This window comes from Anomalospiza imberbis, chromosome 1 (assembly GCF_031753505.1).
Source record: "Anomalospiza imberbis isolate Cuckoo-Finch-1a 21T00152 chromosome 1, ASM3175350v1, whole genome shotgun sequence".
Lineage (NCBI taxonomy): Eukaryota > Metazoa > Chordata > Aves > Passeriformes > Viduidae > Anomalospiza > Anomalospiza imberbis.
Genome location: NC_089681.1, coordinates 148158009 through 148179419, shown reverse-complemented (window position 1 = coordinate 148179419; position 21411 = coordinate 148158009). Strand labels below are relative to the sequence as shown.

Below are 21411 nucleotides of genomic sequence, written 5' to 3'. Positions count from 1 at the left end.
TGAAGTCAGTGCTGCTCACGTGGCAAATGGAGCTGTGAGCCAGAAGATGGGGTCCCAGAGGGCTAACTGGTACCTTTAATAGCCTGTGAACCCCCAGAAGTTGGGATTTTCCTGGCTCCAGCCCGTGCATCCCCACTCATGCTATGTAAGGCATGCTGAAGGCAACACCAGGCAATTTTTACCCATCAGCAGCTCTCCATGCTGAGCAAATATTTGCCTTATCATGGCTTTAACGCGCCCATCTCAGCTGTAGCTAAATGTCAACCACAGAATAAAGCTGTGCCACCTGGAGAAGACACTGTGCTGCTTGTGCACCTCCAGGCTGACCACAACATCAGGGCGCAAAGTCCGGATGTGAAGCAACACAGAAAAACCCTCAATTTCCAAAGGTGGTGGCATTCAACAGGGGCACTGTGGATGTTTGTGAAGTCCCTGGAGAATTGGTGCTGGTGAATGATGACCACTGAGAGCTCCCCTCTCTCCCCCCGTTCCCAGGCTCGGTTGTTTCTGACACAGCTTTGCTCTCTCTGGGGTTTGCAGCCAAATTTCTCGTCCGGTGACCGAGTGTTCCCCCTCCGGAAGGGGCTGCTGCGGGGAGCCGCGGTTCCCCGGGCCAGGGTGACATTTGCAGTGACAGGGAGGTCACTCAGAGGAAGAAAACAAAAGCAGCCACGGAGCGGCCCCGCCGAGGGGAGAGCGCAAGCGGGGCATTGAGGACCTGCATTTTGCCTCACACCACGTTCCTTCTCCTTTCTATAAAACATTTTTTTAATCATTGGCAAAACTTTTTTCTCTCCTCTCCTCTCCTCTCCTCTCCTCTCCTCTCCTCTCCTCTCCTCTCCTCTCCTCTCCTCTCCTCTCCTCTCCTCTCCTCTCCTCTCCTCTCCTCTCCTCTCCTCTCCTCTCCTCTCCTCTCCTCTCCTCTCCTCTCCTCTCCTCTCCTCTCCTCTCCTCTCCTCTCCTCTCCTCTCCTCTCCTCTCCTCTCCTCTCCTCTCCTCTCCTCTCCTCTCCTCCCCTCCCCTCCCCTCCCCTCCCCTCCCCTCCCCTCCCCTCCCCTCCCCTCCCCTCCCCTTTTCCCCTTTTCCCCTTTTCCCCTTTTCCCCTTTTCCCCTTTTCCCCTTTTCCCCTTTTCCCCTTTTCCCCTTTTCCCCTTTTCCCCTTTTCCCCTTTTCCCCTTTTCCCCTTTTCTTTTCCCCTTTTCCCCTTTCCTTTCCCTTTTCATTTCCCCTTTCCCCTCCCCTTTCCTTTCTGTGTTGCATATGTCCAGAGAATGGAACAGAGTTGGGGATGGGTCTGGAGAACAAATCTGATGAGGAGCAGCTGAGGGAGCTGTGGGGGCTCAGCCTGGACAAAATGAGGCTCAGGGGGGACCTTCTGGCCCTCCAAAATTCTCTGACAGGAGAGTGCAGCCAGGTGGAGGTAAGGCTCTTCCCCCAAATAACAAACAATAGGACCAGAAGAAATGGCCTCAATTCATGCCAAGCCCTGGCACAGGCTGCCAAGAAAGGGGTGAAATCACCATCCCTGGAGGGTTTAAAAGATGTGTTAGATGTGGCACTTGGAGACAGGGTTTAGTAATGGCTTGGGCAGTGATGGATTAAGGGTTGGACTTGGTGGCCCTAAAGGTCTTCTCCAACCCAAGTGGTTCCGTGACACTCAAGTCTGGGGGAAGATGTTCAGCGTGGGCTGAATTCATTCAGTCCCTCACTTGCCACATTCTCTTCATCATCCTTAATGCAGTCTGCACAAGGACCCTGGTGAGCTCAGTGACTTGTGCTTATAGGATCAGAGACTAAATAAGGTTGGAAAGGACCTCAGGAGGTCACCAAGCCCAAATCTTCTGCCGAGAGCAGGAATCAGGAATAAACAAGCACTTGTTGTTAGGCTTCCCCTCTCAGTTTGCAAGAACCCGTTTAAAAATGGTTAAAAAGTAATTCTGAGTATGCACAAGGTGTTTGCAGCATCCTTTGAGTCAGAATATTGTTTGTTATTGCAGTCTCTGTCCACATGTCACCTTCCCTTGCTTCCTCTTATGCTTTCTTCCTGTGCCATTCTTTACCTTGGAAAGGGCTCTTCTTTCCACCTGCTCAGCATAAGGTGGAGGGGAGGGGGGGAAGCTTTGGTAGCTTTTACTATTGGGTTTTTTGGAAAGGTTGTTGGTTTTTGTTTTTTAAAACTTTAATGGAAAATTTCAATACTGAAGCTTTCCATCCTGGTAATGGGGCTTTTGCCAGAAAACAAAAGAAAGGGGAGGGAAGCCTGAAGGAGCAGTTAAATTTAGCTTTCCAACTCCATTGCATAAAGAAACCCTGACAGCTTTTACCAAGATTTGCACTTGCAGAAAGTCATTTTGTTAGAGATTTGCAGGGTCTCTTTTTACTTTAGACGCAGACGAATAAAAGCAAAGTCTTTGCTCCAACACAGTTTGTGTTTATCTTTTCCATTCCACGTCTGAGGACAAGGAGCCACAGTCAGAGCTGCTCCTTAGCTCTGGATTCAGGTGCAGCCTCCTCTTTGATGAGCCCAAGGAAGAGCACAGGCTGCCAGGAAGGAAGCAGACCCATGACAGCAGACACACAAAGCAGAGTTCAGGGCTTCCAGAAGCCAGAACCTCACTCCTGGTTCATGGGCACCCATAATGAACAGCTGGAGAAGCAGCACCCTTGGATATGTCAGCCTGTCATCTGCAACAACCACGCATAGCCTGACCCAAAGCCCCTTGAGGCACAGGAGGAAGAGAGCCTTGCTTGCAGGAACAACCTGGTTGGGGTGCAATCAGGGGGAAAGGGCAAGAAGAGTTGGGCAACCATCTGCCAGACGTTTCTCTGGGAAAAAATAAAGGCCAAGGGCTCCTTATTCCCTCCCCTGTTGCCATCCCCTCCTTCAGGGAAATGAGCCCCAAAGGAAAAATCTGACTAGTTTTGCATTCTGGATGGAGAATGGGCCTGGGGTCAAGGCTGCCAGCCCTGTGCTGGGGACACAGCACGTGAGCAGGTTCAATTAAAACGTTTCACAGCAGTGGGAGTGATGGGGATGATGGGCACGAGGAGCTGGCTGACCTATTGCAGACAAATTGGTCTTATAAATAAAATGAATGTGTGCAGGACAAACAGAGAGCCTGTCACCCGAGCAAGCCATGCTGGGGCACTGGGAAATATTTTATTGGGATATAAAGCCTTAAATGCCATTCTCCATGCATGGATGGGGGCTGTGTGGCCTTTCATCAGCCAGCCCTGCTGCCTGCTCCTGCATATTGATTCATGGCTGAGCAGGAACCTTCAATTCCCTTTGGTGGCTTCAGAGAGCGTGACTGACACCCCGCAGGACAGAGGCTGACTTCAGCTCCCTGGTGCCCAGGAACACAAAGAGCAGAGCGCAGGGCCATGGGGACATCTCTGAGAAGAGTCCTGTCCTTGCCAGGCCAGGCTGCAGGAGCCCTGGTAGTCCCCATCACACCATCTCCCCTCCACTGATGCCGTTAGCGTGGGGGCAGAGGGAACAATCCCTTCCCAGTCATGTTATTTTTCCCAGCTCCATCCTCATATCCTTCCCTCCTTGGCCAGAATTAGGGAAAAAAAAACCAAAACCAAAACAAAACAACCAAAACCAGCCCCAAGCTAAACAACAAACTGAATTCCCATCTTTTTCCAAGTGAGTTTATTCACCCTGCAAAGGGCTCGGCCCCTCTCACCCTTTCTGAGGACGAGGGGACTGTGGATGTTCAACAGGGTCAGACCCAACCTCCTGAAACCCCAAAATAAATCAGGTGGGTGCAAAAGAAGCTCTCCAACCCCAGCAGACATTTAATTGCACTTGCACCAATGCTAATTACATCTTAACATTTTCCCTCTGTATTTTGGTGTTTATTTTGGAAAAGCTCCTCCCTGGACTCATTTTCTTCCTCAGCTTTAAAACAATAACACCACCACGCTTGCTTTTCCCTTGGCTGTTTCCCTCATTATTTTAACTCTGCCATTCTGCTCCTGTACAGTCAGCAGAGGAGTTCAATCAGCCTGATGAGTAAAAGTGCATAATTTTATGGCTGCATATCAACTGACTGTTATTAAACTAATCAATCAGCTTCAGTGCAGCTACCAGTACAGCACGGGAGAGGACAAGGCAGAGGAAATGCTATGCTATTATTTTTCCAAAAGAAAAAAAAAAAAAAAAAAAAAAAGAAAAACAAAAAAACCACAATCTGGCCAACCAAATTCTTCAGCTTGTCCTTCTCTGTGGGGGGAAATGACTCGGTGAGTTATGGAAGAGGTGACCTGCAGCAAGGTAGCGAGAAGGAGTTCGCTCTGTCCTGCTCACCCGCAGTGCTCAGCCATAATGCCCAGCAACTGCCATGCTCCAGAGACCAGGAAAGTCATCAGCTGCTCTCCCATCCCACCTTGCAGTGTCCCCCTGCAGCTGTCTCTGACCTCCTCCAGCAAAGCATTTAGGCACATGTTCAATTAACCCCACTGGAGCCAGTAAGGTCATCACCTGTGGCCATTTCTCCAGCCTTGGGGTCAGCAGTCATGGAAGAAGTTAGGGAGCTGATTTCCAGTGGTCTTTCCCCAGCAGTCCCCTCCCCTATGACTCCAATGAGGTTTGCGGGGTGGCACATGGCAGGAGAAGATGCCTGAACCTCCTTTCCCATAAATAATAGCACTCCTTCACATATTCACTGCCAGGAAATGCAGAACGGACCTCGCCATTCCATTTGGGACATGGCACACAGGCCAAGGGCTGCTCCTGAAAAGCTGCTGAGGACACCAGGGGACAGTCTGTTCTCCTTGTCCCTGAAGGGCAGGACAAGCAAGGGACATGCTACAAGCAAGAGAAATCTGGGATAAGGCAAAGCTTTCTGCTGGACAGGGTTGAGCAGGGACCAGGACACACTGCCAGGAGGTTGGGGAGGTCTCTTGGAGCGAGCACAAGTTGTTGCTTCTTTTCCAGAAACACCTGTTAAGGCTGGACCTGGTGAGTTCTGCTTGAAGCCATAGGTGGGCATGATGGCCTTGGGGGTCCCCTGCAGCTCTGAGTCCATGGGAAAAACAACCCAGACTTCCAAGAGAAGGAGAATATGAAACAGGGCTTTGAACCTCAGCGCAAGTCAGCGAGATCTTTATAAACATGACGAGAAGGAGGGAAGGAGGGAAGGAGGGAAGGAAGGAAGGAAGGAAGGAAGGAAGGAAGGAAGGAAGGAAGGAAGGAAGGAAGGAAGGAAGGACAGACAAAGGCAAGCAGATCACTTGCCAGTTTGTGCCTTTCCCACCGTAGCTGGCACACTTTGTGCTTCCCTGTCTCAGCCATGGTCCCTCCAAATCTTACCGATAAAGAGTTAAATGGTGTGGAACAGAGCAGGCAAAGCTCTCTGTGCTGTATCCTCCAAATACTTTTAGCCTGGACATGCATCCTTAGACCCACAGAGGAAAGGAAAGCCGCTCTCAGCCAGCCTGAGAATCCTTCCCCACTTAACTACATTCACTTAATACAGATTGAATTGCACTGACTCCTGCTTGGGCTGTTATTTATCCCTGGTTTTACTGTCACATCCACAGGTGCAGAGTGCTCTGTGCTGGCCACTCTGGGGCATACAAATGACAGTTCTGGAGCTTGATACAGCGGGTGACCGGCAGTAACTCGCTGTGGACCCGACCCAGAGGCTATTCCCGGGCAGGGAAAGCAGCCCTGCAAGCCCCCACGCCATCCCGCTGGCCAGGGCTGACAGCTGATGTCCTCCCCGGCCCGCTTCCCCCGGCTGCTGCCAAGCCGCTCGCAGAGCGCTCCTCCAAATGAATTTTCTGGAAAACAAATTAAAGGAGGGCTTACATCACGCAGCAGGCAGCCCAACCCGCGCCGGGCTGCGCCGGCAAGCCCTGCCTGGCTGCCGGGCTGCGCCGCATCGCTCGCAGCTGCCGCTGGACCCGCCGCTCGCCCTGACAACAAAGTGATCACAGCAGCCCAAAATCGCCCTGTGCTCTCTGCCGGGCGGAGCGAGGGCTCCCGGGAACCTCCGCTTGCTTTGTTTTTTTTTTTTTTTTTTTTTTTTTTTCTTTTTTTTTTTTTCTTTTTTGGTTTTTTTGTTTTTGTTTTTTTGGTTTTTTTTTTTTTTTTTTTTTTTTTTTTTTTGTTTTGTTTTCCCCCTGTGCAAAACCACAGACAAACAAAAACAAAACTGGGAGGGAAGCGAAGGAGACTCCAGTGGGTGTTGCAGCACAGCCGAGGTCTCAGGAGTCAGGAAATTCCAGCCCCGGCAGCCTGCTGGTCGGAGTACATGGAGGCCAGGGGTGAGCAGGAGGGGAAGGGATATTCTGCCTGCTAGGAAATCATCCTGAGCTAGGCTGGGTTTTACTGGTGATCTGGGCTCCCTCCCCTGCGCTGCCACATCCTCCTTGCACAGCCCTGGGAACATCGCTGCGGGTTCTTCTGGCAGGAATCCTCACCCTCCATCAGGTGTGCCCATCCGTCAAGAGCTTCCCTGGAAAACCCAGCGTGCCCCCAGCCCTTCCTCCACTGGATACTGCTAAAGAGAGCAAGCAGAGATGGGTTCCCAGTGCCAGAGGCACAGCACAGCTGTGTGAAGGCACAGCAGCAGCTGGAGCAGCACCAGGATGGGGATGGGAATGGGAATGAGGGCTCTGGTCTTTGCCCAGCACAGAGGGACCGTGCCAGCCCACATCTTGGCTCGTGCAAAACCTCCAGCCATCCATTCTCCCCCAAAAATCTTTATTCAGGTGAGCTCATCGGTGCTGCCATGGAAAACAAGCGCTGCTGCAAATGAGTAGTCATGAATAATCATGCTGGCTATTTTGAAAGGCTTTTTATGCTCTCCATAAGAGATCTAAAGAAGATATGCTTTTGAATGGAAGAATAGCCCTTCTGAAATGTTCGGTTCAGTCTCCAATCAGGAGATGATCCTCAGGAGCCCTGGGATCTCACCCCAGGGACAGCGAGTTCCTGCCATGCACTGCTGCAGGGTCAGGCAGGGAGGGAGGGAGGAAGGGGCAACAGTGGCAGCACCAACTTCTGAGTACCTATCTCCTCTGCCATGGGCTGTCTGCAGGACCTGGGGCTGAACCTGCCCTGCCTCAGCTCTGCGACTGCAGGGTGGGGAGCAGAGCCACGTGCACAGGCAGCGAGGGCTTTACAACCATTAAAAGATGATGGAATTCTACCCTAGCCAGGCTGAGAGAGCTGGAGTTGTTCAGCCTGGAGAAGAGAATGCTCCTGGGAGACCTTAGAGCCCCTTCCAGTGCTTAAGGGGGCTACAAGAGAGCTGGAGGAGGACTTTGGAGAAGGGGGAATAACCTTAAGCTGGAAGAAAGTAGATTTAGATTAGATATTAAGAAGAAATTCTTTGCTAAGAGAGCAATGAGGCCCTGGCACAGGTTCCCAGAGAAGCTGTGGCTGCCCCATCACTGGAAGTGTTCAAGGCCAAGTTGGAGCAACCTGGGATAGTGGAAGGTGTCCCTGCCCATGGAAGAGGTGTTGAAATTGGATGGTCTTTAAGGTCTCTTCCAACCCAAACCATTCTATTACTTCCATAATTGCATCCTCTACAGAGGCAGCAGTCTCTGTGGCTGAAACTGAGGAGTGCAAACAGCTTTTTGCATAAGAAAACTCTAAAACCCAGCTTCTGCTTGTGCATTAACATGGCTCCAGTGAGAGGTTTCTTGTTACCTGTTTCCATTCAGGCTGGCTACGTAACACCTATTATTTACAGAGATAATTTAATTCCTTCCCTCCACCCAGTTCCTTCTCTCACTGCCCAGTACACCCCAACCAGGAATTGAATGTATAAATGCAAAATATCCACTTGTTCCTTATTGTAAGCATTTAGCCCACCTCTCCAGCCAAGCCCCAAAAAAGAGGGAGAAAAATGAAAATTAAGAAAATGCTTGCCTTGCTGTAGTTAAGCCTGTAGAAAAATATTTCTTTTGCTACCTATTTATTAGTATTCTGCTAGACCAGTGAAAGGGTTATCAAAACAGCTACTGGGCCATGGGAAACCTCTCATTTTGCTGAGAATAAGAGATTTTTGGTGAGCTGCCTCTGGTAGCTTTATGCACTTCTTTTCTGAGGAATATTTTCATGTTCTCAATTTCAGTGCTTGATGACTGTTGTGTTGGGCCACATGGTGCACATCTGGTCTAGGCAGAGCAGAGACATGCAGGACATGTTCTCAGTGTGATCCTCTTTCATTACACCTCCCCTCGAACCCAAACATCTGCCATCGTGCCCAGTGATTTGAGCCAAACAAGCCACCTTCAGAAAACAAAACCAGATCCAATTGATGTTAGCAAAAAGGAGTAAAAGCATGGGAGGGGAAGTGAAAGCTGAGAGAAAAGTGGGAGGAAGAAAAATGCAAGGAGCAAATAGCTGGAGAATGATCCCATAACCACCACAGAGCAGCCGCCCCTTACTTGCAAAAGAAAAACCCAAACACAAAGCAGGTAAAATGAGCAGGGAAGATGAAAACAAGATTGGTGGCAAGTAGGCATGGGCACAGCCTGGTTGCGCAGGCAGGTGCTTCTGGCTGAAGTGGGAACCACTGAAAATTCATTTTGGTGTGGCCACAGGAAAAGACAAATGTTTTGGAGCAAGTGATGGGGGGTCACACCTTAGAGGATGTGTGTAGGGGGGGATACATCCTAGAAATCAGTGACTCAGAACCAACTGGAATGGTCCTGGTAGACGATTGCTGGTGTTTGAACTCCCAGCAATGCCTTAGCCAAGAAGGTTGGAGTAATCCTTGGCTGTGCAGACGGCAAATATGAAGTGGGAGTGCTGAACTGATATTATCTCTGTAAACAGCATTAGTGAGACCATTTCTGAAAAGTTATGTCTAGTCCTGATGTTCCCATGTCCAAAAAAAGATCTTAAGGAAACAGCAAAGATTCCTGCCAGAGTGATTTTAAGCATTGGAAACCTATTTTAGAGTGAGAAAAACATATCCAGGGGAAAAATGAAGTGACTTTACTGCAGGTTATCAACATCTGCACAGGTATAAGCCCTGGAAATGGCATCAAGGAAAGTTGTAATGAGATGGAATCTGGGAAATTCAGATTAAATCCAAGTGAGAGATTTGAACCAGCTGTGCAGAGGTCAGGTTTCCCCCATGAGGTCCAGATGACCTCCTTGCATCCAACACAGCTAAAGCTTGGCAGGATTTTCATGCCAACTGCTCGCTCATCAAGGTGGCCTTTGGCTCAGTAATTGGCTGGCCCCAACTTTGGAGGAGTAGAATGGCTGGGTTTTGGTGCAAAAGCTTGAGGTTATGCCATTATGGACCCAGAGATGTGGGTGGACCTCCTGTTATTGCTAGAGGTCATGGTTTTGGGGAGATCTGGGGGACTGGGTGAATCACAGCACACAAAGTCACTTTGTGTGTTGAACAGAAGGCTGGCACAGGGAGATTTTTCTTAGATTACTCAGCCAAAAAGGTAGCAACAAAGGTAATGGAGCACAAGAGCCCTTCTTTTGCTAACTGCTAAAAACCATGGAGGAAAACAGATGGATCAAAAGTTGTTGACGTTGATGGGGATCTTTCCAAGAGCCTTCAGTGGGTTTTTGGCTGAGGTACGTATGCTCTTGCATATCAGCAGGCTAATCTCCACAGCAAGTGAAATGGCCCCTGGATGTCACTGCTGTGCTACAGTAGAGCAGCAGGAGAGCCTCATTCTATGGGATGTAAAGAAGATGGAGTTAAGGCCCAGAGACAAGGCCTGGATAACTGGAAGTGTTGGCTCAGGCCCTTGGTCTCCCTCCAGCACAGATTGCAAATGACTGCGAGTTATCATCTGACAGATGCTCAGCCATGGCTCTGCTCCCTTTCCTACTGCACAAGTCTGTCCATCACAGCCCGCGCTGCCGTCAGGCCTGCGTGGTCAAACCAGCCTTGGCTGCTGCTTTTCCTCTTTACTTCTTCAAACCCCTCCCTTCTACAGGAGGAAAAAAAGCCCAAACCAACCAAAAACCCAACGAAACTCAGTCTGCTCTCCACCACAAATTTAATTGGTTTCAACACAAACGCTGAGCCACATGCTCTCGTAGAAGAGGTAGGAAACCGATTCATTGATGTCTCCTTCAGTTTGCAAATTCCAGTGTGAGAGATGCTGCAGCTCTTAGCAGGCTGGTAACAATGAAACCTAATAATGACATTTAAACATATTATTTCTATCACTAGTCTACCTGGGGTTTAATTTGACGACATTTAAATTTTATCAACCCTTTGCTCAGGGCTCGGTTTGATGGAAGGCCTTCAGATGAGTTGCTTGTTCCTGTGAAGGCACAGGACTGGATTGTTTGGGGTGGAGGAGAGAGAAGAACCCAAATTCCTCCCATTATCCCCACAATAATTCTCATGAGGGAAATATGAGTAAGTCAGCACAAGAACTTGTGGGAAGTGCAGACTGTTGGGGTGGAATACAATAGTTTGAATTTAATCTGAGTAAGAAAGACTGTGAAGAGTGGGGCAATTGCATCACTCATCTTCTGGTTGGCTGCACTAAAAACCTCTCATTCAGCTCTGAGATTTCTGCTGAATTCTTGTCCACTGCACTAAAGTAAAACAGCCTTGCTTCAAAATTGACTTTGCAAACAAGACTGCAGGAATTCCTGTTCAGCTGACCACTGTCATTTATTTAAGCAGCTCAGTGCAGGATTGGGTAGCCCTGGAGCCTGGGATAGCCTTTTATCTTGAGAAGTGACTGTTGCAGGTAAGAAACAGAGATGGAGCAGTGGGAGACGTGGGATTTCTCTCACCTGACCTCATGTATCCACAACGCAGCCGTTTCCAGCAGAGCCGGTCACCCCGGGCTCCCTTTGTAGTCAGCAGAAACAGACACTTTTAGGGCATGATTCATCTGCCCTATTTTCAACATCTGTGTTGGGTTGGGATAAATTACAGCCAGGACTACAGAGTCTGCACAATCGAGGGCCTCAACCAACTGTCCCCAAATATACTGTGCTTGCAGATGTCCCCCTTGTGCACCAGTTTCCCATGTGGCTCCTCCCCAGACCCTCTGTGGGGACATCTCTGGTCCCCTGAGAGGTCTGAAAGGGCACAAGGTGCCTGCAAGCCCACAGGGCTTCTCGTTTTTGCTTTATTAAAGCTGTGACACCTAAAACCTCTTGAGATTTTTCACCTAATACCAGTTGTGAATTCCCCAAGTTGGTAAAAATTCAGCTCAGGATTGACAGAGGAGTATATTCAAGCTTTTGGGACCCTCTTTAGGTCAAGGGGAGGCTGCTGCTTAAATGCCTTGGCACTTTATTCTGTGTTGAGACCCCAAGAAAAGTTTAGGAATATGTGGGACTCTTTCAGGTTGACTTGTCACTCATTTGGCAGAAAGAGAGAAAGATGCATTACTTTTTGGGAGAATCCATACATGGTTATTTGGCTCTAAACAGGATATGGAACTAAACTCATCCACAGAAATCTCTGTGGGGATTAATAATTACAGCTCCACCTCAGCCTGGTCTGTGGGTTTTGCTCAGTGGGTACCATTGTTATTTCAGGCTCAAGTACCTATTCCTAAGGAATCTGAAGTGTTCCTATCCTGTACCTATTCCTAGGGAATCTGAAGTGTGCCTTGGCCCACCTGGGATGGGTTTTCAGTCCTCTCCTCATGTATATTCTCTGAAGATGTCCTTCAACCAGACCAGAGAATGGCCTGGACTCGACTAGATGGACTGGTCCAGAGACTGGACTAGATGGCCTTTAAAGGTCCCTTCCAACCCAAAACATTCTATGGTTCTATGACATTCCTGCTCTGGTTCTTTGGCCTTCCAGCACGTGGAATCTCAAACAAAAAAGAGAAACCACACATACCCACACACACAGTTTCTGAGCCTTTCTGTCCTAAATGTGGGCTGTCTGCCCCTTAACACTGGCTGGAGCAGCTGGTGTGTGGTCTGACCTACACCAGGGCACCTTCATCTACTCCTTTTTCCAACCCTCTCCTGGGGGACCTTCCACAACCCAGGACTTGTGCTCCAGCAGTGTGTTCCTGGGTCCTTCCAGCACCGCTCCTTGTACAGCTCAGGTATTTATGAAAGCCCCAGAAATTTCTGGAATCTCACACCCTGAGGTGTGTTTGTCCATCCATCCACTGCTGCCACCTTCCCCTGCTTCCCCATGTAGGAATGCACATTGGAGCAGAGGGACAGGAGCTTTCTAAAGGGCCAGCAATCCCTCTGAGGCAGAACTGTAATTACACTGCAGTTATATTGCAGTTGCTATGCAAACAGCCGCTCGTTTTGCTTTTCAATATGTAATTATCACTAAATCATCTGGGTGGAGGGAGGTTTAACTACCTAAGTGGTTTGCTTTCCTCCCCCCTTGGAGCTCTCATGGCATCAGCTGTCAGGGCTGACCACCTGGAGGAGGCTTGGCAGGCTGCAGCAGTGCCCCAAGTCTGTGGGTACCCAGGTGCTGAAGGAGATAATCCATAATCCCAGTCAGACCCCGATGGTTGCATGAACGCGGAGCTCCCACCGCTCAAAATTCAAACTGCTCCTGTTCAAACCCAGCCTGTTTTCTCCCCTTACAAAGGTGAGTGCATGTCACAGCCCTCAGCCCTGCTAAGGAAGCACAGAGGCAGAATTTCATCTTGGGAAGAGGCTGAGCAGGGCGTGGTGGCCCACAGAAGTGGAGGATGGCCCATGGAAGGTTGGATCAGCTGCATTAGCTGTAGGGAAATGCTTCCCCAGAGGAGACAGGGTCATCTATCACCATCCGAGCTCCCATCTGGGCTCTCTGTGAGGTTTGGGCCTTCAAACCCCCACATGCCTCCACTGTGCACTTTAACAGCAATGTCCCCTACCCTGGGGGCAAGACAGAGGAGATAAATAATTAATTTTGTGGTGGACAATAATAAAGATCCCCTTAACCAAGGCCTCTTAGCCTGAACCTCCTCAGTCCAGGAAGCCTGCAGTTTTGTCAGTGTGTAAAACCACACACGAAGACCTTGGAGCATCCACAGCAGCATTCCTCTGCTCCTCAGGACTGAGGAGCCATCACCTCGTGTCCCCTCTCCTTCAGTGGTGTCTGCCACAGCAATTATTTTTGTCACACACACACACACGTTGAGCTGGCATCAAACCACGGGCTCAGAGCTGAACCAGCTCCAGAGCCATTAACAACCTCTGGAACTGTGCAGCCTCCCTGCTGGCTGCCTTTTACGATCCCTTTAAATTGTCAGCTAACAAGATGGTGGGGACGTGGGTTTAATGATCATTAGCAAGACCCAATTAGCAGGGAAGCATAATGAATCCTCAAATGCAGGCTTGCTAATTTAAATACAGATAATTCATGGCACCAGTTGAGTGCTTAAACAAAGATTTCAGAGGTCTTTCTGCTTGTCAATAGTGTGGGCACAAGCCTGATCGATCTCCATGAATGACAATGGATTGGAGGCTTTGGCGTGTTTGTGAGAAATTTAACACAATTTTTCTGCAGCAGCAAATGCTTCAATAAACCTCCAGCTAAGAAACAGTCAAACTTCCACAACCATTTATCAGATTATCACACAAGAGGAAGGAGTGAAAAGCAAGAGGGAGAGAGGAAAAAAAAAAAGGATTTAAGCACAGCTGCAAAATTTATTATCTTATTGTACCCTGAAACTGTATTTCTTCTTCCTACTGTGCATGTGACTGGGTCATTTTACCAGCTAATTCCTGCATCTCAGAAGCACTCAGTATCACAAGGCAATGGGCCTTGGAGTCCAGGCTGTCAGCTGAACTCTGGAAGTTAATGGGCCAGGCAGCTTGCGTTGGCGGGAGGCATTCCAGGAGAAAACATCTTGATAAAAGAAAAAAAAAAAAATTCAAAGAGTGACAAATGGCCCTACGAGGCCAGAGAGGGAGCAAAACCAAGACAGTGGAAAGAAAATAGTGCTGTGAGGAAAATAGAGGCTCATAAAAATATACATTTGTGTATACATGTATGTGTCGGACAGGAAGCACTCAATAAAAACGGGCAAGCCGGGCTCGAGGGGTGCAGGAGCAGCTGTGGTTTCAGGCAGATTTGTCACAGAGTGGGGTTGGGCAGTTTGAAACTTGCAGGAGGAAAAGGAGAGGAGAAGAAGTTGATTTGATGAAGTAATTATGAGCGGGACAATGTGATGGGGAAGGGAAGAGAAGGTTTCACAGCTGTCGGGCAACTGAAAAGGATGATCAGATCTTGCAAAGGATGGAGGGTTTAGCTCCCTTTTTTCATCTCCTCACATCTCTCTCATGGCCTGAGTGGTGAGAGGGGCTTTGCCCTCTCCAAGCTGGGGAGGACAGCAGCTGTATCAGCCACTCCTGCTGCAGATCCACTGGTTTGGGTAAGCTGGAGCTCATTTGTCTCTGCTCAGCCCCACCTGCTTTCCAGCACTGCCCTGGATGCCTGGTGCTCCGTCCCCCTCAAGCTGCCCTCCTTGCTGAGGCTGTAAAGGTAGTGAGGACTCCCCAGATTCCCCCTGGAGAGCACAGGAGGGTGAGGATGCAGCTCTTGATGTGTGAGATGGCAGCACGTGGGATGAAATGTCCCCAGTCCATGGGAGACCATTGCCATTTGGCTCACAGAGCCCCGCCAAGGCCAGTGCTGAGCTCGTCATTTCCCTTCTCACATCTGACCCTCAAGGAAAGCCAGGGATGTCCCTCACTGCTCACACACAGTGAATTAGTAACCAAAGGGGCAAGATCCAGAGATTCCTCAGCACCAGTTAGTTAAGTGCTTCTTTGTTCATGCTCAGTCCTGAGAGGCTGGGTGGGTATAGCAAGCCACAGGACAGGGGATTGTCCCTGTCAGCTGCAGGCTGAGCAGGCTGACCCTGACATGGAAGAATAATTCAGTCCTTAACATAAGCAGCCAGTGGTACTGAAAAGCTCCAGAGCACTCAGGACAGGGGGCTGACAAGCCTGGCCTAGGACTTGCAGAAGATATGTGCCATTCTGGCCTGGTGGAGGTCAGGTGAGACATCCTGGGCCACCTCAAATGGCACCAGAAAGCCAGGGATGGGTTGTGACCCTCTCTCAGTACAAGCATTTATGTCACAGACATGCAGATAGGTGGCTGGTGAACCACCTCACATCTCCTGACCATCAGAACACTCCACAGGGAGGATAAAAATTAACTCCCCTCAGCAGCTTTGCTGCCCTCGAGCAGACAAAATTCAAGGGCCAGTCTTCAGTCTGAGATATTAAATTAGTAATTGTGACTTCTTCTTAGTTTCATCTGTGCTTGCATGGCTAAAAGTCACATTTAGAGCCCTTCAGCTGAAAATGGAAACTTGTGATTCTCACACCCTCATAGACTTGTTACTGGAGTTTTGTAAAAACATAAAGGAAAAAAATGACACCTTCTTGAAAGTCAAAAGTGAAATTCCCAGGGCCTGTTCTGGATTTCCCACCACGAGCATGGCAGCCTGAGACTCCAGACAAAATCATGAGAAATGGAATTGTCTCTTTGCAGCATCTTACCCAGGCTTGACCCAGAGCTGAGCTCAAAAAGCTCTCCCTCCACAAACCTTGGAGATCAAGAAATCTCCTCATTTTTTCCTTCCAGGGAAGGTCACCCTTGCATAGTTTTCACTGAGTTTCTTAGAATCCCAGTATCATTAAGGTTGGAAAATACCTCTGAGATCATTGAGTCCAACTGTGCTGGCACTTTGTGGGTGCTGTTGGCAGATCAGGGGTTCTCTGGGCTGGATTTATTTTGTGCAGCAGCACAAGCCGGTGAAGAGTGTTTTCAGACTTTTGGAAGGTTGGCTGAACTGTTCCCAGAAGCTGAAGTCTCTCATTTTTTCTAGAGACATGTGTATTCATGCCCACTTGGAAAGCTTTTATTTGGTCAGGGGAGCAGTAAATAAGTTTTTACTGACAACACCAGTCCTGTGAGCAATGATGGATTGTCACCACAGGAGCGTAACTTCTCAGTGAAATAAGCTCCTATTTAGTGAGGAAATGCTCCTGAGGGTGACCATCCGCAGCTGATCCTGAGCCAGGGGTTATCTCTTTGAAAAGGTTGGTTAAATGACAGAGCTGAACAGAATATTAACTGTCAATATTGTTATTGTACCTAAAAAGAATTGAAAATCTAATTAAAATTAAAATCTCTGCTTTTGAGTAGTTGTTCAGTCTTGCTGGTCTGGAAGTAGAAAGCTGACACTGAAATTTCTTATCCTGGCATGTGATTTATTGATAAAGGTGCTCAAATATGGAAACTGGTACTTTGATCTTTTAATGAGAAATAGTTTTCCATCTGTAATACAGGGGCTTTTCTATCAGCTACTTTCTAACTATGTAATAGCTGCAAAATATTAAATGAGTCCAAATAACTATTAAGGAGGTGGGATTTTCCTCTAATCAATTAACTTTTGAAAGCCCTCATCCTCCAGCAGCTCTCTTGGCACTGGTCCACAAATGGGATTGCTCATGCCAAAGAAAAAAAAAACAAAAAAACAAATGTTTTTCCACAATCCTTGATGCCATGATGGATCTTCCTTTTCAATTAATTTGAAAAAAACCCCACCATTTCTGTGTATGGGGTTGGCATCTCCAGGACTAAGGACATTCCATTATTTTTCCCCTCTCGTGAGTGATGTTAATAATATCAAGACAAATCTGCTCTTAGGGAAAATTGCCTGGTGCAAGTGAAAGCGAAGCCTTTGATCCATGAACCTTCTGCCCCACAAAAAGAGCTCCACAAGCCTGCTTAGTCTACTGAAATGGGAGCTGGGATGGGATGCAGCTGCTGTCTGCACATTTATCTCAGGGGTAAACATGAAAGATCAGGCAGAGCAGAACTGAGGGCAAAAGAGCTGCAGGTGAGTCCATGAGACTGAGTGGTTACAGGAAGGTTTCTGATTCCCAGAGCAAAGCTGTCCTGGGACAGCCTCTGGGGAAAGGAGAAGGGGCAAAAAAATCCTCTGCTGATTTAACACAGAGGCTCTGAGTAGGGAGCAGGAGGGAGGAGTCCTTGGAAATTCTTTATCTTGCCAGTTCCTGCCTTCTCCTCTTCCATCCTGACTGTTCTGAGCAGCGACCTTGGCCACTGGATAATGGAAGAGGGAGGAAACTTCAGAGGAATTGAAGAGAACAAATGGCAGAGGTTAAAAAGCACAGCACAAGTCATTGAGAGCCTCTGGGAAGGGGATTCTGCACCGTGCTGGGGCTGCAGGGATGGATGGATGGATGGATGGATGGAGGGATGATGGAGGGATGGATGGATGGATGGATGGATGGATGGATGGATGATGGATGGATGGATGGATGGATGGATGGAGGGATGGATGGATGGATGGAGGGATGATGGAGGGATGGGTGGATGGATGGATGGATGGATGGAGGGATGATGGAGGGATGGATGATGGATGGATGGATGGATGGATGGATGGATGGATGGATGGATGATGGATGGATGTATGGAGGGATGATGGATGGATGATGGAGGGATGGATGGAGGGATGGATGATGGATGGATGGATGGATGGATGGATGGAGGGATGATGGAGGGATGGATGGATGATGGATGGATGGATGGATGGATGGAGGGATGGATGGAGGGATGGATGATGGATGGATGGATGGATGGAGGGATGGATGAATGGAGGGATGGATGGATGGATGGAGGGATGGATGAATGGAGGGATGGATGGATGGATGGATGGATGGATGGATGGAGGGATGGATGGATGGATGGATGGATGGATGGATGGATGGATGGAGGATGGATGGATGGATGAATGGAGGGATGGATGGATGGATGGATAGATGGATGGATGGACAGATGGACAGATGGATGAGGCAGGCATGACTGTCACTCAGGTGCAACACCCCAAAATACCATGACCAACCCCAGCAATGCCCTGTCCCACTGGCACCCCACAGCTCCACATTTCTCTCCTCCCAGCAGCCTCTTGCCCCAGGTCCAGCACTTTTCCTCCATTTGGAGTGTGGTCCTGCAGCTCTCAGAGCTGGAGCCCCTCACGTCAGCAGCATCTCTGTGCAAGATGAGCACGCCTGTGAAAGAGATCAGAGATGCTCTTTGAAGAGTCGGCAGAATTTTTCATTACAGATTCCCAGCTGCATTTTCCTGCTAACCTTGCATTCCTGAGGATGCAAAGTGAGACGGGGACGTACGTATGGAGAACATGTTACCCCTCTCACAGGCTACTCCCACAGCCAGGAAAATATGTCCTGTGAGTTTCCTCCCTGAGGAAGGCCAAAAATCAAATCAGTTTTTCCCCTGGAATTTTCCAAATGCTCTCTGGGCTGTTCCTGACTATGTAGAAAGCTCACATTTCATCCCACAGCCCACAAAGGGTCCAGCATGGATATCTATCACAATAACACTGCCATCATCTTCCCCACTGCAGCTACCATTATTTAATTCTTATTTATAGCCCTCAGCTTGGAGAGGAGCAGCTTGTGTTAGCACACACACACAGTGACAATAAGTGACTGGTGACAACCAGTCCTTGGCAAGACTCACCACTCCTGTACTTGGGGAGGGAGCTGGCATATTTTTTTTTTATTTTTTTTATTATTTATATGTTGTTGCAGTGCCCGACACAAGGCGCACAACAGTGGATAAGTGTTTCTTGTTACATTTCTCTCAGCTCTGCTGTGGGGAGCACAGATGTGTGTTTGAGCTTGGTGAGGGATGGGGAGAAGGGAGACAGACCCAGCTGCATAACAGGAGAAGGTGCAGGAACCCTGGAATATTCCAGGTCCACCTCCTGCTCCCAACACCCGCTCTGCCCAAACCAGGACCCCTCCCAAGTCCACAGTCCTTGAAGGTGATGCCAAGGTAAGGAAGGTGAAGAAAGGCTGGATGCAGTGTCAGGAAGGTTTCTCTGTTCCCTGCTCAGGGACAGCCAGGACTGAACAGTGCCCGTGACCATTCCCAGAGCACATTCCTGATCCCAGTGGTGTCAGTCCTGTTACTTCCTCTCCAAATACAACCCATCGTTAATTATTGCTCATTAGCAATAGTATTATCATGACTACTATTGTATGAACATATATAATTAATTATTCACATTCTTAATCAAATACTTAATGGTATTAATGGTTTAAATCAGGCCATCAAAGCACTTACAGCTCGTATAAAATTATACCAGCACTGGAAGAGATCCTCATCCCCACCAAGGCCTGTCCATTTGCTTTGGGGTTAAAAATTAATAAAAAGTCTAAATAATTAATAGCATTTAATATAAAATATTAAATATTAATAAAAGAATTAAGAAATTATTTGGGTTAATACCAGTGTGCTTAGATTCACCACAGCATCACCTCATCACTCTGCCTTGATGTGTGAAGTCATACAAAATTAAATAAAAAAAGGTGAGATAGACAAATGTATGGAGAGACAGATGTTGAAGGTGCACAGCTGGGGCCACTGCAGCATCCCATAGGGAGCAGGTGTGCCCAGGCTGCTGCACAGACAGCGATCATTCCACAAGGTTGTGGTGAATAAAGGAGTTCACTCCATGCAAATAGCCCGGAACATGCACTTTCTGCCTCACAGCTGGGTTAGGCAGAGGATCCAAAGCAACCAGCAGCCACCAGAGTGGTGAGATCAAACCCTGCTGCTCCTCTGCAAATCCTCTCCCCAGATTTGGGGGCTTGATTTTGCTGCTCATGCAGAGTGGTGCAGCCAAGATGCCACCAGGGATCTGCAATGTCCCTGCCAGGGCTGGGGCAATATCCCCCAGTGCAAGGGCTGCAGAACATCTCCAGCATCCTGGAGTTTTGGTTGGAGATCAGGAGAGAGACTCCAGGGTATCACAGCAACAAGAGATCTCTGTTTGTGTATGGGCCCCCCATGCATGATGCCAAATCTGGAGCTTAAACCTGAATTGAACCTGCTGCAACTAACATGCAAAGGGGAAAGCACTCAGGGCATTTTATCAGTCACAGAATGGTCTGGGTTGGAATGGACCTTAAAGATCATTCTGTTCCACCCCCCTGCCATGGGCAGGAACACCTTCCACTATCCCAGGCTGCTCCAAACCCTGTCCAGCCTGGCCTTGGACACTTCCAGGGATCCAGGGGCAGCCACAGCTTCTCTGGGCACCCTGTGCCAGGGCCTCACCAGGACACTCTCTTCACATTGCATGGGAACTTGGTTTACTGAGGACAGAATGAAATCATCCAGCTCCTGCTGAAAAGTGAAGTCTGATTCCATGACCATCTTTGTAGCTCTTCAGCACTGCATTTCCTTGCTGCCAGCATAAATCTGGGGTCACACCATCTAAGCCCTTGAGTGTTTGTGCTGTCTCCTGGGTCTTCGCCTTCCCGAGCTGCTCAGTGTTGGTTTCTGTCCTCACTGATTTCTGCAGCAATTTCTGCTCAGTGTTTTCCAGTGGAAGGGAATGACCTGCTTGCCACCCTGTGCTGACAGATTTAACTCCGCAGCCTGCAGTGACCCCAGCTCCCACATCCAATAAAATGCCCCAATCTCCTTTCCCCTGCAGCTCGTGCTGCCTCTGTGAGGTGGGAGCACATTTTGATCATGGAGTGAGTGCAAAACATTTACAGGTTTTGAAAACAATGTTCAGCTAACTCATGGGCCAGAAATTCCTGAAGGGCTGTTAAATGCAGGGACAGCACTTCTGGAAGTCCAAGAGCCACAAAGTGAGCCCAGGGCCTATTTCTCAAGGCAGTAACACTGCATGTTTTCCCTGCTGTCACACTCTGCTCTAAGCTCTTGATCCTCTGCTCAGTTCCTTGACTCTTGAGCCCTTGGTGGACACAGGATCAGAGCTAGATGGGCCATGAACCATCATCTGTGAAGGTTCTTCACTCTCTGCTGACTCCAGGCATCCTTTTGTGAAGTACCTCAGCTTGCAGCAGCCCATCCAATTCCTTTGAAGTCAATGTGACTTCAGGGTGCAAGAAGCAGCCTCAAGACACCACTGATCTCCTCTTTCTTTCATGTATCTATGCTATCTGGGCTGCACAGACCACAGAGTGGAGGAGACTGGGAAATGCACCAAGACAGAAAGTGCCATTGTGGATGGCTTGGTGTCAATTAACTCTAGGAACGCTCTGAATAAATTAAATCATGCTGCAATCTGAAACAAAACTGATTCTTAATTAAAATATAAGTTATTTCTTAATCCTCAGATGATTTAAACAATAAAAAATAATTGTGGGAATTGCAGACACCCTTGTCAGCTGGCTGAGCAGTTTCAGTGCTGAGGCCCTGAGCCATTCAAGCAACCTCAGAGCTGTCCACTGCTTTGAGCAGGCTTTGGGCAAGGTGACCCCCGAGATCTCCTTCAACCCAAATCAAAGGCATGTAGGGATAGGACAAAGGTTAATGACTTTAAACTGAAAGAGGGGAGATTTAGGTTGGATATTGGGAATAAATTCTTCCCAATGAGGGTGGGGAGGCCCTGGCACAGGTTCCCAGAGAAGCTGTC

General features: G+C 48.6%; 2 long non-coding RNA genes across 2 annotated transcripts; one reads left to right on the top strand and one right to left on the bottom strand.

Moving 5' to 3' along the window:
* Nucleotides 1–9985: 9985 nt before the first annotated feature.
* LOC137464328 (uncharacterized) lies at nucleotides 9986–11688 on the bottom strand. The gene is made up of 3 exons (XR_010994192.1): nucleotides 11560–11688; nucleotides 10757–10875; nucleotides 9986–10140 (listed from the first exon to the last, which is right to left on the bottom strand). It is a non-coding gene; the product is annotated as an uncharacterized lncRNA (long non-coding RNA).
* An 8265-nt stretch (nucleotides 11689–19953) lies between these two features.
* Nucleotides 19954–21105, top strand: LOC137464309 (uncharacterized). The gene is made up of 2 exons (XR_010994177.1): nucleotides 19954–20154; nucleotides 20742–21105. It is a non-coding gene; the product is annotated as an uncharacterized lncRNA (long non-coding RNA).
* The last annotated feature ends 306 nt before the right edge of the window (nucleotides 21106–21411 follow it).